This window comes from Oxyura jamaicensis, chromosome 10 (assembly GCF_011077185.1).
Source record: "Oxyura jamaicensis isolate SHBP4307 breed ruddy duck chromosome 10, BPBGC_Ojam_1.0, whole genome shotgun sequence".
Taxonomy (NCBI): domain Eukaryota; kingdom Metazoa; phylum Chordata; class Aves; order Anseriformes; family Anatidae; genus Oxyura; species Oxyura jamaicensis.
The window spans coordinates 15031251-15045068 of NC_048902.1; the positions used below are offsets into that span (position 1 = coordinate 15031251).

At 48.7% G+C, this 13818-nt stretch overlaps 1 protein-coding gene across 2 annotated transcripts in view; it reads left to right on the plus strand.

The window, feature by feature from the left end:
- The first annotated feature begins 325 nt into the window (after positions 1–325).
- Positions 326–13818, plus strand: part of SV2B (synaptic vesicle glycoprotein 2B) — a 60240-nt gene continuing 46747 nt past the window's right edge. Inside the window, exon 1 of one of the 2 annotated variants that reach the window (XM_035335457.1) lies at positions 326–543. The gene's annotated coding sequence lies outside the window, so the exon portion shown is untranslated. Of the gene's footprint in view, positions 544–4444; positions 5087–13818 lie in introns of those variants that run through there. The other variant, XM_035335458.1, reaches the window with a different exon arrangement.

Genomic DNA, 13818 nt, shown 5'->3' on the forward strand with positions numbered 1-13818 from the left:
GGGACAGGGTCTTGCATGTAGCACTGGGCTAGTGCATACAGTGGAGAGAGGAAGGGTGCCAGAATAACACTGTCATGCTGGGATCCCCCCTACTTGCAGAAACATGCCTGCATGACGGCAGTAAAAATCAAAATAAAACAAATAAGTAAAAAAGAAAAAACATGCAATGCAGAACCCTGCTAGGGCTGTAACATTGAGGCAGCAGGCTGGGTTTTATTACGGTGAGGAAATGACACGAGTTTCATCTCTCTTCCTCCTTGCCTGCTGTACAGCCTCTCGCTCTCTCCCATCCCTCCTCTCCCTCCCCTTCGGCTCCGCAGCGGGGCTGGGGTGGGTGGCGCTGCGGGTGGGGCAAGCAGCCCCCCGTTTCCCTCCCCGCCTTGGGCTCCCCGGGCTGGGATCCCCCGGGCTGCATCATTGGCATGCAGCGCCCGGCAGGACTGCATCACTGCTAGAGGAGATGCCTGCTCGTAGCCTCCCGTTGCTGCACGCCCCGCTGCGCCGCGCAGCCAGCAGCACTGGACGCGACTCGGGGTGCCCAAGGTAAGAGCGAGGTGCTCCCTCTGTGCTCCATATATATAAAAAAAAAAAGGGGGGGGGGGGGGTTGAGGAGAGGCTGATGGAAAGCTCCTGGGGTCTCTGTGTTGAGTGCCGGGAAGGTTAGAGCAAGAGGCAGGGAAAAGCTCTGTCTAAAAATTGATACAGAAGATGCCATGAAATGAAGATGCTTAAGGATGCAGGGTCGGTGGCTGAGTTGGGATGAGTCCACGGGAACCGTCGGGGACTGTGTTAGTGTAAGGAGATTGGAGGTGTTGGGGTGGCCAGGAGTGAAGCAGCAGTGCAAACTCGCCCCGTCACGCTGCCCAGCTGCCCGTGCTGTCTCCAGAAGGGGATGTGCTGCTGCCTTTTATACTCTTAACTTGGGCTCGGGCAATTTTTAAATGAGTGCTCGTGGTGTGTGCCCAGGTCGGGGTGGGCTGGGGGGGAGGAGGAGAAAGTGCACGGTGGAAGGAGCTGCTGTGTCCATCCGGGAGCTCTGTGCACCCATGTGGGTGTGGGTGTAGCACCCCAGGGTGGCTCTGCTTCCCCCGCTGCCCACCAATCTGCCAGCACCCCTTTGGATTGTTCCCCCATCACCATCTTCCCCAGACCCTGGGAGACCTTAAACAAAGCTAAAACTGAAAATTGCAGTTCGTCACCTCTGTTAGGAAGGACAAAATGAAGCCACATAAAGAAAGCGATGGTTTGGGGTGCTGGTGGGGCTGGCACCCTGGCCGGTGACTGTGGCAGGACATGGGTTCTCTGGTGGGAAGTTCCTGTGTGTGTGCATGCACCTCTCTGCTCCCCACAACACATCCGGACCTACATCTCTGCGGGGACTGCCTCTTAGAGAACAAATGTTCAAGGGAGATATTCATCTAGCTGCAGTAACATGATTCATAATGCCAGGATCCCATCAAAAATCACGGATAGGAGCTGGATTCACAAAGAAGTTAATTGCAATGGATCACTTTGTCTCAGGAAAATAAAAAAAAGAATAACAATTCAACAATTATAATGTCCAGGTGAGGAGGACTGCAATGCTCAGAGGAACCCTCGCTGTGTTGAGACCGGGTGCTTTTAAGCACTGTAGTAGAGCTTAAAGGGTTTTCCTGCCATGGGAGGTCTGGGCAGAAATTACAGGCAGGAAGAGTAAGTCATGTGTCTGACCTGGCGTGAAAATTGCTGCTTCATGGCTCCTCTGGCTCCCCGGTGTTATCCTTTGGGGGAAGAGAGAGGAAAGGGCTAATTATCTGCCTTACTTAGGCAGATATATTATTTTATGTCTCTATGTACATATAATGAATATCCAGTAATGCCTCACTGGTCATCTCAGGGTGAAGCACTGAGCCAGGACTCTGATCCTGCAGCAGAAAGAGGAAGGGAACCTCTCCCTTCCCTGCGGGAGATCTGGGAGTTCAGATCTGAACTGACACCGTTGGTTTTCCTGACATGATTTTGCAAGGTGTAGTGGAAGAGCTGGAATGAGTTGAAATGGAAGAGCCTGGCCCATGCAGACGATCTCCATAAATCTGGTTGCTTGTCTGCAGGTAGGGTGTGGGCACCAACTTCTGGAAGTGCTGTTGAAGTGGATGTGGAAAGTCCTGTGGGTATAAGAGCACACAACCTGGTGTTTGGTACAGGGGCACATGAGTTTGGTTTCAAAATAAGAATTGTTTCAGTCTGTCCTTGTACAGAAAAAGACAGGGTGCTGAAGAAGTGGTTTTTTGTTGCTCATAATAACCCCTGGGTTGGGAGCATTGCTTTTGGTGCAGTGAAGAGATGCAACAAGCAGAGGAGCCCCCGCTGACCTGCGGTGATGCTCTCCAGCCCGTGCAGCGCGGCGAGGCAGGTCAGGGTTTGGAGGAGCCCACGCTTGGTGCAGCATGAGTCAGGCTCCCTGCCTCGCCCAAGCCGAGTGCCAGCCCCCAGCTTCACCATTCCCCTTTCCTGGCCCAGGTACCAAATCCCAGGGCTAGGAACAGTCCTGGCGAAACCCTGCTTCCAAAATTCTCTTCCAGCGCTCTCAGGTCAGCAAATTAATTTTCCAGATCACGAGCTGAAAACTCATGAAATTGTTCTTGTCTGAAAAGATTATGGAATTACTCCCGTGCTAATGGATGTTTAACATCACAGTAACTGAAGGACCCATTAGGGCTTTAACAGCCAAATAAAGACACTGGAGGAAAACAGAGCCTGTGGTGGCTGTGCCACTCCTCACTTTGTGTCTGGGGTGGATGGGAGGAGGAGGACTGGAGGTCCTGACTTCATCCCTCTTTCTGTGAAGGTACAAGCAGGGAAGGTACCTCCTGGTTCAGTGCTTTTCCTTCTCTGACAAGTACCTGCCCCTGGGGCTGCTTGCAGCATCCTGCAATGGGATTATCCACGTTTAGCACTACCTCCTGTCCTCCTGAGATACTGCGCTCATGCTCTGTAGTTTCGGACTGTGGCACAGGTCCCCAGATACATAGGAAGAGCTGTGACCCTACCAAGAGAGTCTGGCAGTCATTAGGGAGAAAATATGCACCTGGGGACGAGTCTGCCAGGGTCCTGCTGCCTCTGCCAGAAGTGCATCCTCACCCCTGCTCTTCTCGTGCTGTAACTCCCCGGGTTGCAGCCGCACTGGGGCATCCCCTGGGGCGGGATGGGGAAGAGCGAAGGAGCTGCGATATAAAGTGAGGGCCGCTCTATATTTAGATGAGGGCTCTGTACAGAAGGGCTAATCCTCTTTCCCTGAATTATCCAGCCTGGGGATTAGACTGCATTAAACCCTCCCTAGGCCTCCCCTGCTGGAAAGGGCAGTGGCAGGGGAGGGAGGCGGAGGTGCGGGCAGGTTGCTGGTGACTCACGGCGCTGCTGGTAGCCCTGCCGAGCACTCCCGGAGGTGACCAGGGGCCCAGACGCAGAGTGCCACCCGAGTGACGTGTGGCACCAAAAGGAACACAAAAAGGAACATTATGGCATCCCGATTAGGAAAGAACGCGGAGCTTTATAAATAATTGGGGAGAGAAGGGAGTGCGGCAGCAGGTAGGAGGAGGAACAAGGGACCCAAAGCAGCAGTTTCCCGAAGTGTAATCTCCTCCCTAGGCTTTTCCAAACTGTTCCTTTAATCAGAAAAAGGGATGCTTTTGGGATCACAGCCAGCGCCCCTGAGAAGATGTTCCCAGCGTACCTGCTCGGGCTGGCTCTGGAAATGGAGTCCTGGGGACGCAAGTTCAGGTTCAGCTATTCGGAGTGCGAATGAATCACTGTCAGAGCTCCATTAAAACGTTGAAGGGAAGCCAATAACGCAGCTCGGGGACAGCGAGTGTGTGTGGGGGGAATGGGATGCGAGGAAGGAGGCAGCCTGGATTGCACCAACAACCAAAAAGGGGAATCTGCTTCTGAGAGGAACAGAGCCGCTGCCACTGCTGATCTGTGGCTGGGTGTGTGAGGGGCCCTTGCTTTTCCTCCCTTAATCTCCAGAAGCTGGAATCTATCTCAGAACCGTATGGCTTGTCTTCCTTCACTCAGCTTTTCAGACCTTAACCAAGACATCAGTCTTTTATCTTTGCATGTTACCATTTGCTGGGGGTCCAGCCACCTTGTCCTGGAGTTACATCCCCCACTGCTCACCCCACGGACCCTCACGGTGCAGCTGCCACCCCCCGAACTCACCCTGGCCACCCCTCACTCAACTGCTGAAAAGTAGAGTTTGCTGGTGGGGAAGCCAAATACACCAACACACTTTATTTTTTTCCTGCATTTAAATCAGTTTATTCTATTTTCTGCTCTACATCCTACACACCCTAAATCAGGATTTAAACCCTATTGTATTTCCTCCTGCCCAGAACTGGGACAAATAGGAAGCCTCGTCCTGCTGTTCAGCATTCCCACTTTTACCCTCACATCTAGAGGATGCCATTTAAATAACTTTGTGGCAGTTTGATTTGGAAGGGGAATAAAAGGCTGGGCTCCCAGCTCCCAGCCAGGAAGGGAAATATCTCAGCTGGCCCTGCAGCACCTGCTCTGCCTGTGCAAACCCTGCCTTATTTCTGAGCATGATGTTCGAGCTAGAAATCACTGGGGAAATCCTGGCTGAGAGAGAGGAAAAAAAAAAGGGGGAAGACCATGGGAAGTCTTTGCCTTTAACGTGAGCTTAGTGTCTTTCCTCCGTGTGCCGAGCGTCCCCAATTTCCTGTTTAACTTGGAGTCAACACATCTGTCACGTTAGCATCTCCCGCTTGCCTGGTTCCCCCCAGCCACCCCCCTCCCATCTGCTCTCCCTCCTGCCTCCAGCCTCCCCCTGCTCCTGTCGCTTTGTGCCTGGGGTGTGCGTGCATGCGCCGGGCTTTGCCGCTGCCCGATGGACTTTTCCACTGCTCGTGCCTCAGTACCTGGGCGCGGGCGCAGTGGGATGATCGGCTTGGCTTGCAGAGCATTTACTTCTAATCTCCAGCTTGTGACATCCTAGCGGAAAGGGACGACCCTTTCAGGAGCGGCTCCCTGGGTTGGAAAGAAGGGAAATGGATGGTGAATGGCTGTGATGAGATATTTCCCAGCTCTGGTAAGAGATGCTTTTCTCTTGGTCCTTTTCCGGACAAGCAGTTGGGATGTAGAAGTAATAAGGTTTAAGGGGGTGAAAAGCAAAGGGAGGGGAACTGAAAAAGCCACAGGGAAGAAAAAAAAAAAATAAAAATACAATGAAACCAGCTGGGTTTGCACTGAAGCTTTTCTAGGGGTCAGTGCTCATCAAAGCAATTTAATTACTGTTAGTGAGAGGATGGGAGCTGAGCAGATCAGACAGTGTGTGTGCCGAGGCAATCAGAGCAGCTTTAACCCGCATACTGTTTCATTGCCCACTCTGTATCCTTTTTCCTGTGGTATTTCCAGTTTGGTCTGGGGAATATTTGGAGCTGACAGGCAGGTGCTGCTACCCTAATGCTGCTTTTTTAGGTCCCTATGCTCTTTACTGCAGGAGTTTTGCATGGTCATTCATGAATTCTTGCCCCTAAGTTGGTGCATAAAACTCATCAACTTTTCTAGCTGATAAACTTTTTGTGTTGTGAGGTCTAACTGCATTTTCCCCTGAAACCAGTCCCCAAGGCATTGCAAATAGCTGTTACATAGGGAGGCACAAATTGAGATGCAAGGAATGAAGGCGTCTAGCTGGACTACATGAACCGCAAGCTGTCGGATGTCCTGAGCTTTGGCTTGCTCTAAATGAGAGGTCTACGAGTTGATTTAACTTGCATGATTCTCAAAATGGGCGTCCTGCCTCTAAGTCGACTGCTAGCAGAGCTCTTACACCAGGGATGAATTTAGGGCCCTTGTTTAAAGAGGATCAGGGAGTAATAAAACTAAGAGCAGCCTTAGCAACCTGGTGGCATTGAATCCACAGAGGTCTGTAGATAATGTTCCTGTTGGGGAAAAATAATAATAATAATAAAAAAAAAAAGAAAAAGAAAAGAGGAAAAATAATAGAGTGATGGAGTGATGAAGCCTTGGCAATTTTGCTGACAAGTACAAATCTATGACCTTCTTGACAGACCTGTGTTCCACCCAAAACCTTGTGCTTCGATCCAGTAGTTCCTGAGATCATTTAGTGAGAAGAGGCTTTTGAAAACATTTCGTTTTGCGATACAAAACCAAATTCTTTCTGGGTTTATTTATAACAGGCAGAGTTAAAAAAACTGCTCTTGGAGAAAATTGCAGGGGTGATTTGTTTATAAAAATGTTCCTCTCAGGAAGCATTCCTACAGAGACCTCCACCTGCACCAAACTCACCCATTTCCTAGTCCTTGATGTCAGGTACCTCGACACTTGGAGTGGGGCACTCTGCTCCTTGTGCTCACTCTAGAGCATCCTTGGAGTTTCAGGCACCAGTTACATTAAATCTGAAGATAAAGATCCTCCTCTCTTAGGCAGCAAATTTTGACTTGTTTTGTTTTTTCCTTGTGGGTTTCAGGGTGACAATCTTCTGTACAAGATCTGGGTCTTGTGAAAAGGAAAGTGCAGTGAGCTTTTTCTGCCTGAATCCCAGCACTGTGTAAGAGGGAAAGAGTGCAGGAATTGCCAGATGCGTAGTCTTTGGGGAGGCTGATGATTGTATCTGTAGGAAAATCTTAGAGAGGACAGGTTTTATTCCTCTGGCTGAAAAACAAACAACCAAACCAAACAAACAAACAAAAACAACAGGGTGTTTCAAATGATTAAAAATCCTTCATTCCCTGTTTGCAGGGAAACCACTTCTGAGCACCAGAAATGTCTATAATTTCTATATTTATTTTTTTTTTCTTGATGAACTAGGTTGTAAAATCTGCAGGGAGGTTGATGCCAGAGTATCTTTGCTATCTGTCGTGTGTTTGTGTGCACCCGATTTTCTCCCACGTTCATCCTGAGGTGTTGGCCAGTGGTGACTGTGCTTTCCTGGTCCCTGCTGCGGTGCTGCTCAGAAGGGTTCATTTCCTCTGTGTAATTAATGTACTCTGTGATATTTATAAAGAGAAAATCCTCATAGCCATCTGTGGTAGTTCTGGTACACCTGCCAAGATGAAATTCTAGGGCCAAATTAATATTACAATATGCTAGATGTATAGATTTTTATGGCATCCCGAAGATATTTCCTGAGAGATGCTGATTTGATACTGGGGAAATAAAGAAAAGGTTCTGAGGTCTTTGACTCTGGACTTCTGCTTGAATTTCAGTCTTTTCTCATGGACATTTGGGCTATAGAGGACAGATTTCTCTTTTGAAGAATCCAATTGGTAAGGGCAGGGAGTCATATGAAATCCTAAACAAAAAATACCCTACATCATTCACGTGAAGACCCTTAGCATCAGTGTCATTATCGCTTCAGGATGAGATAAGCAAGGAGATGGAAGGTGAAACCTTTCCTTGCCTGGGAAAATTCCACAATATTTGATTCGAATTGGAATCCAGTCACCTCGTGCTCGTCTCTCCAGATTTTTCTTTCCACATCTGCTAAATTATCACCAGCTATTTGTGTTTTAAACGAGGGCTTCCTCCCTCACAGCCCATCTGCTCAGCCTGTTTGTTCTTCCCGTGCAATCACGACTTTGTCATCACGTTTCTGCCAGCCGATACACGCTGGTGTCTGGGGGGAGAAGGATGATGGGGTACAAGGTGGCCTTGCAGGTTCCCTTGTCTGGAATGAATTAGAAAGGAGGGTTGGGTCAGGAAAAGGCGAAAAGAATTGAAATTGAAATGAAAGGGAAGCCAGGCAAGAAAGCTAGGAAGTTCAGGCCCATTAAAGGACATCTCATCTCTTTTTCTTGTGCTGTCCTAGGGGATGCCCACAGTTAGACTTTAAGACTGACTGTGTGCCGGAGATGTAGGGTGTCACGACCCGGCCTAGTTTGGTTTATATGACAGCCAGTCTTACCTGGTGTGCATTTTCTATAAAAATAAAGATCTGTGGTTGGGGGGAACACCCACCCATGAACTCTGTGGGGTGTTCAAAATATAAGAGGGTGAGCAAAATCCATGCAGGAGACTTTGACCATGGGGAAAGTGCAATGGGAGCCAGTCTGCTCCTGCACATGTGGTGTCTGCGTTTTACTCAGCAGTGATCTGAACGTGGGTCCTGTGCCCCAATACAAGTGGGCACAGCCAGGTCTCAGGGATGCTCCCAGCACAGCCTCCGGGTAGCAGAGAGCAATTGGACTCCTCCATGCGATGGGTGTCTTGTCCTTTATGGTACATGTTCAGGCTGCTGCAGATTTACCAGCTTTGAGTGCTCCGATTATTGCAGCTCACAGGTTCCTGACCTCCTGAGCTCACACCCTGCTCTCCTCAGGCATACGTGATGCCCCTGGTGACTCCCTCTGCGGTGGCAGCCGGAGGAAAACCCCATAGGGGTGGTGGCAGAGGCTTCTTTGAGAAATCCCATTTATGAAGCAGCCCAACAAAGCCGTGACAGTCCTCAAACAAGCCTGGTGACATCTTGTTTTGGTGGCTGCCATTTCCTCCGAGGCCTGTTCTTAGGGGGATTATCCCAGCCAGTTTACGAGTTTAAAGACAGGTTTAATCAGATGCCTCCACGACGATGACCAAGAGATTGGTGAGGTTTGGGGAAATGGCCGTACACAAAAATCCTTCTCCTGTTGTACTTGGCACAGAGGATCTACTGCACCAGACGCTAACACTAATGGGTAAAAGCTCATTTAGATTTGCAAGCTATCCCTGGGTGGGTGGATTCTGATTTTAGACCCAGGGCTGCAAATCCAGTAAAATAAGCAAAATTCTTCTGGGCTTCTGCCAGAAGCACAGATATATGGGCTGTTGTGAGGGATATGGCACCTTGTAATATAATAAAATTGAAAAGCGACCATTCTGTTCTCCCTATGTGGGGGCCAGGGCTCACTGCCCTGATCAGAAGAGAGGGTGCTTTGTGCGAAGGGTTTGGGTACACGACAGGTGTGGATTTTTTCCAAAAACCTGCAACAGAGGGCTGGCTCACAAAAGCTTTCAGCAGACACGAATGAGGAAGTCTGACCCTAATTCTTGTCTACTTCCCCTGAAGCTCGGAGCAGGCAGACCAGCCCCTTCTCGGGGAGCTTTAAGGAGGTGTCCTTCTGCACCCCCACCCCACACGCATTCACAGTCCAAACTCGCAGATATTTTAACAGGGCTGTCTCACTGCAGGGATCGAGCGTGCTTTAATTAAGAGCACTTGTGTGGGGGGTGTTAAATGATTTATATGCAGACACAGATTGAGAAATCCCAGTGGTTTCTTTTCCTGATGTGTAGCTGCAGTAGGCAGGTCAAGGTTTTCTGGCATTCAGGAACAGCTGTGGAGCTTTTCCACTTGTGATATCGGCCCAAAGTTGCTGGGTTTGGTGGAGGCTGAACCTCCCCGGTGAGCCAAGTCTGGCTGTGACCAGCACAGAAAGAACACCGAGCTCATTTCCAGCGGGGCCGGCATGTGTGTGACAAATCCTGCGGTCACCACTGCCGTTCATTAACCTTCTGGTGACTGTGGCTGTGCTCTGAGGTTGTGCCACCTTGGGAAAGCAAAGGTGTGTTCTCAGAGCTGGAGAACGGTGAATCAAAGCGGAGAATTTGCAATTAATCTTGCATTTATTATCATTAATTGAATGTGCTTTGGGCATTTTTTTTTTCTTTTCGATGAGGATAGTTAGGGTTGGCTATTAGGATCTCTTATTATGCTAGCAGGATATCTTTTATGCTTAGGAGCTCAGGCACTGTAAACCATCAGAGATGCTGCTTGTGCCACAGTGCCTGTGGTGCTGTGCAGCACCGACAACCCCAGCCCCACGTCTCCAGTGGTGGTGGAGGGAGAAACCAGAGCCTCGAGGGGCTGCTGGGGGGGCTGCAAGGGGCACAGCAGCTCAGGGAGAGTGCAGGACGCTGGTGGTCTTGTAGGAAATGTTCATGGATTAGGAAAAGCCTAATGCATGCAACTTCTGCAAGGTCCTGCCCGCAGCCAAGATTTACACAGAGAGAAGTGGGTGAGAGCTCAAGCCCTGCTGACTTATGGCTACAGGGCGCTGAGCACAGCAGTTTCCCAGCCATCAGCAGGAAAGAAAGCAAGATTTACACCTGGGAGGCAGCTGAGAAGCTGGAACAGAGGAATGAGAAATAAGGTGCCTCAAAGCCATGCTGTTTGAAAGCTGAAGCGGTGGCTGGGGCTCCTGTTTGGCTTCCTACCATGACAAGCTTGCAAAGGAGGAGAAAGGCTCCGGGAGGATGACAGGCTCGCCCCTGGGCTGCTCCACACAAGCAGCTGGGGTTGGTACCCGCTGTTTCAGGCCATGCAGCTGATTAAATATTGAAAGGGTCTGCTTGCTGTTGCTTGAAAGCTTCTGTCTGGACGGCAGCGAAGTTACGTGAGGACAAGTTTGCGCTGGCGCAGTTGCTTTTTGCTTAAAGAGGCGCAGCCATACACAGAGCAAAAATAGCTTTGTGGGCTTTAGCAGAAAGGTGCTGTTAGGATGTGGGCTTAGGTTACTCCTTTTACTACTCCAAGGCAAGCTATAGGAGAGCTCAGGGAGGAGGTAGTGCAGCTGGGGGGCAGGCTGAGTTACCAGAGGGACCCAGTGGCTTCAGAGGCTGCTGTGGGTGCTCAGACGCGATGGGTGTGAACACCCGAGGTGGGTGAGCACACAACAGCCTCGCTCCAGGCTGCAGCCAGGATCACCTCCAGACTTCCCTGGGAGAGGTGCTGAAGGATGGAGGCACAGGCAGAGAGGAGGGAGGGAGAAGGGCTTTGTGGTGGGTTGTAGGATTAGGGGGAAGAAGGTCCATCACTGCCTTGTGGCATAGCCAAATGTCAGAGGCAGAGAAGAGTTGTTTTCAAGAGGAAGGACAAAAAATGACCATTTTCCTGCTCCCCAGCCAGGCCTGCTGTTGCACTCCCATCTTGCAGAAGCATATGAAGGGGATGCTATGGGCATTTTCCATGCTGCGTATGGCCGGGAACCTCCTGGGCCCTGTGGCTTGGTGCCTTCCTTACAGAGCATGAAAAGGACAGGCTTCCTTGGAGGCAGAGATTTCCCATCAATTTCTCCCATCAATAGGTAGCAGAGTTTTCCCGTCACCCCCCTGAGCTTTCAGATAAGCCCGTGGAGCCACACACAGAGGCCCCCAAAATGACACCTATTCATACTTCCATGAATTTCTACAAAATTTTTACTTTTCTGCTTCCAGCTCCACCGAGGATGTGGTGACTTCAGTCTCTCAGTGGGGTTTGTGCTGCAGGGAACATCGCAGCAGGGACAGCTGCAGGGCTTAGCCAGGAGTTTGTCACTTTGAGCAATCAGAGAAACCATATTTGACCTGGAAAAGAAAGTTACCTTTGTTGTCTGAGTGTCCAACATAGCTGTTCATACCTTCTTATATATATAATCAGTGTCAAAAATTGGTTTCTTGTTGTTTGCACTTATAAATTCAGTCAAATCTACCACAGTTCAGCTAAGTACTGCTAGAATTTGGTTGTAGCATCCTGGTGATAAGGAGTTCAGCAGAAATGCCGTTGAGCAAAGCTTTGCTTTCTTGCATCCTAAGTGACACTGGCCAGCGATTGCTTTAAGGCTTGCTAAACCCAACAAGGAATTTAGCAGCTAATTTTTATTTATTTATTTATTTATTTATTTTCAGTGGTGAGGAAAAAGGGGTCATATTTATTTTTCCTGTTCCGGCTAAGGTGGCATGTCCACAGCAGAACTTGCTGTTCGCTACGCGTTGCCATTATTCTTTAGAGCTAATTGAAAGTGATGCTGAAACTTGATTTCAAAAATTACGTTAACCAGTTCAGCGTGTGCTGGCCATTGATCAGCTCCTAAGCAGGTTTTAACGGCATTACGTGATCCCTGGTAATTGTACTTGATTAGAAGAACATAATCACAGCAGTGCTGATGGATGAATTCGCAGCTGATCAAATCTGGGTTCATCCACAGCCCCGAGGTTCTGATCCATAATATATCTGAAACTAAATTAAGAAACAGACTGGTGTTGTTATTAGAATGGGATGTTTGTTCATAGTGAAATGATCTGATAAAATTTTGGCATCTTTTTTGTTCTTTCAGAGTGTCTAGTGTAGCTGTTCAGTTTCAATTATTTTTTCCTAATTGTAATAATAATAAAAAAAATTATCTTGGCACTCAGAAATATGCCAGCTGGAAGACTTCCAAAACAAAATATTTCCTATTACCTTTAAAAATCAAATACCTGAATCAGATTTTTTCCTTACTAGACTCAGATAAGGCATTTGATTAAAAACCATCCAGAATTTCCGTCTCCAAACAATGTACGGTCAAATGCAGGACCTGATAATACTTTTTCCATTTCTAAGGAAGGGGTTTAATTAACTGTTGTGGGACTTATTTTCCTGTTTTCTTGGTTGTTGTTTGTGTTTGTTTGTTTTTCTCATACCTGCTATGAAATGATGCTATGGTTTTGGCATGCTCACAGCACGTGAGACCTTGCAGCTCCTCAAAAGCGTGTGACATTTAGGGAAGAAAACACAGTCTGTTACATCCATACTAGACAGGTTTTCCCTCAGGTGGAAAATAACACAGGGTCCATCAACCCCAAAGAGCTGCAGAAAAGCTCCCCAGGCTGACAGATCAGCTCCTTAAAGATGTTTCACAGGGGCCTCAATCTCCTGTGCATCTCCCTTGGGTGGGATGGGAGGATTTTCCCGTTTTGATGCTCTGTGAAGGCATGGGATGGGGGCTCAGGAACTGAGCACGGCCTACAGCGCTCTCCAAAAGGAGCTCTTCAACTCCAGCAGGTCAATAGCAGCTTCTTGCTCTGCCAGCTGGTGGGTGCCCGTGGGGGCACAGAGGAAAATGCCCCCCCGATCAACTCTGGCTGCTGAGTTAATTAGCAGCCCAATCTAGGGTGCTGACAAAAGGCATTCATAATTTGAACATGAATACAGCTTGGAGCTGGGAGGGGTTGGGGTGAATTTTGCCCCCGCCATTAGTGAACATCAGCGAACATTCAAGATCTGTTTTGAAGTGAGCATTTGAGGAGATGCCACGGCTGCTTCCACTGTGAGATTCTCGAGGATTGCATTGAAAGATTCAATCTATGTAAGATTTCAATGCAGACTCCCCACGTAGCTTTATTTTCAATCGGTCTGGTCCTGTTTACCCACATCTGGGCAAACTTGTGCTTGCAGGGAGCTCATCATTTAGGTTTCATCTCCCCACCAAGGGGGAAACCTACTTGCTCCAAGCAAGGAGGATCAGCGTAAGCCTGAGAAATAAATAATGTCACTGCAGAAATAGAAGCTTGCTCTCACCAGCCATGCATATTTAAAGCACATAAAGGCAGAGATCTCTCAGGATCCAGCTCACATGCAAAGGACAGAAAGGATCCACAAAGCCTTTAGTGACCTCACGGGGAGCTTGCACCAAGTGAGCGTGCATTTCCCCGAGCTGGAAAAGAGCCATTAACAAATGTTCACAACAGCACCCTTTTGGCCATTGCCTTGTCTCTATGCCAATATCAGTGACAATTTGTTTCCTGCCTGTTCCAGGTAGACAGACATTTTCTTTGGGGGTGTTACGAAAGCTGTAGTTTGGATCAGGGTATTGCATCTGCACCATGTCAGCGCTCATCAGGTGCTCTTTCTAAAGGATGTTGGAGATAACAGTCTGGAGATAACAGGTGGAAGGAAAAAAAAGGGCGAGTGAAAAAGGAGAAAGGGGGCAAAAAGTAGTTGCTTGTTCAGTTACAGCTCAGTTACTGGAGGAAGGGTTTTCTTTTCCTTTCTTTTCCTTTCTTTTCCTTTCTTTTCCTTTCTTT